At 33.9% G+C, this 1849-nt stretch overlaps 1 non-coding gene across 1 annotated transcript; it reads left to right on the top strand.

Moving 5' to 3' along the window:
* Window positions 1–222: 222 nt before the first annotated feature.
* Window positions 223–385, top strand: LOC142441820 (U1 spliceosomal RNA). Its single transcript, XR_012783143.1, has one exon. It is a non-coding gene; the product is annotated as a U1 spliceosomal RNA (small nuclear RNA).
* The last annotated feature ends 1464 nt before the right edge of the window (window positions 386–1849 follow it).

Below are 1849 nucleotides of genomic sequence, written 5' to 3'. Positions count from 1 at the left end.
CTATTATATCCTCCTCATAGTCACTCCCTTGCTCCTTATTATATGCTATCACCTCCAGTCCTCAATAACTATTAATTAAGTGAATAAATGAATGTATGAGTGAAGGCAAATGTATAACATGACAGTTCCAGGAATGTTTATCTTCTCTTGCTAGACAACATTCTAAATGTAGGCCATTTCATTTTCTAGAAGGTGATCTTAAAGGATGGGAATACTTACCTTTTACTTACCTGGCAGGGGAGATAACATGATCACTAAGGTGTTTTCCCAGGCCGAGGCTCAACCATTGGACTCCAGATATGCCAACCTTGTGATTTCCCCTAAATGTGGGAATTGAGACTTTGTGATTTACAGTAGTGGGGGTCTACATTCACACTCTCCCCTGAGAAAAGCAAAACAAAAATAGGATGGATGGTTATAACTTCCCATAAAATATTTGTGCCTTTTTATCAATAGATATCCAAATGTGTCTCATTATATTGATAGACTGTGATGCTACAAGATTAATGGTTATAGATTTTTCTTAAGTAGAAAATCCCTTGTAAGTTTTTTCTTAAAACCCTTCACATTTTGAAAAGGAGTCCTACACCCTTGTAATTTAGAAATTTTTAAACTACCTTATATGATATTAGGGATATTTATTATTTTTTCTTCATGGCTGTGATAAGATAGATGGTGTTCCACAGACACTACGTATACAGGCTGGTTCTTCCATCCATCAGCCGCTGTGGCTGTGCCTGCTACCAGCATTAGCTTATTGCAGACCCTTCTTAGGGAATTGGCTTGTGCTGTGAGCACTTTCTTCCCCTTATGGAGAAGAGACCATTATGAGTTCATTGCCACCAAGTAACCAAATAGCTAGTACATTCAGATAAAGATAAAATTACTGATGAAAAATTAACATTTTCAGAAAAACATTTCTCTTCCACATGAAATATTTGTAATCTCCATTATGGGCTATAAACCTTGGCTATTATCACTTCACATTTTTGTTGCAGTTTTGAGCTTTCCAAAGATTATTTTAATAAAAATATTTCTTTTCTCCCTCCTCTAGACCAGTATAGATTAAAACATTAAATCATTCTATGATTATGGTGTGTTTTAAAAATACCAGCAATGATTAGGCCACTGATTCATGTAAAAATAAAATCAACGTGGTACTACTATGTGTGAAAAATAATAGATTGAGAAAAAAGGAATTAATGTTAACTGCTGATCTCTTATTTTTACATCCAAGTATAAAAACTAAAGAACTGAAATTTAGTGACTCAGCCTACTATTCTGGACCAACTAACCTGCATCATTTGTAGTTCTCAAGAGGTCCAATAAGCATTCATCAATTAAAATAAGGGGAAAAGCTGAACAACTCATGTCAAGACAGCTATTAATGTTCAGAAGTATAGCAACCTAGCCTGTCTCAGCTGGATCCCTGGTGGATAGAACTGCATAGCATATAACTGACTATAATTCACATAATGTGGCAGCTTTGATTCTCAGAGGGCCCAGATAAAGACTACAGACAGTTCCAATGTCAGACTGCAGCCAAGAGTCTTCTTTGGGGGCATTTCTGAGACGTGAACAGCAATTGTCAAACTGAAAGAAGCCACAGTAAAATAAAAAATGTCCAGTATTCTTATTTAAAGAAGCCACAGTAAAAATAAAATGTCAAGTAAATTAAAATTTGCCTTACTAACATTTTCTGTTTTAATAAAAATATCAACATAAAATATTTTTATTTTAAGTATGTATTTTATATCTTTAAATTAACTTTTTTTAAATAGAAAAAAACAAAATCAAGGAAAGTTCCTGTTGAATGAATTTTATCTACTCTTCTCCTAATTTGCTATTA

The sequence above is a fragment of the Tenrec ecaudatus genome, chromosome 2 (assembly GCF_050624435.1).
Source record: "Tenrec ecaudatus isolate mTenEca1 chromosome 2, mTenEca1.hap1, whole genome shotgun sequence".
NCBI lineage: Eukaryota > Metazoa > Chordata > Mammalia > Afrosoricida > Tenrecidae > Tenrec > Tenrec ecaudatus.
This window is presented reverse-complemented; position numbering and strand designations above follow the sequence as displayed.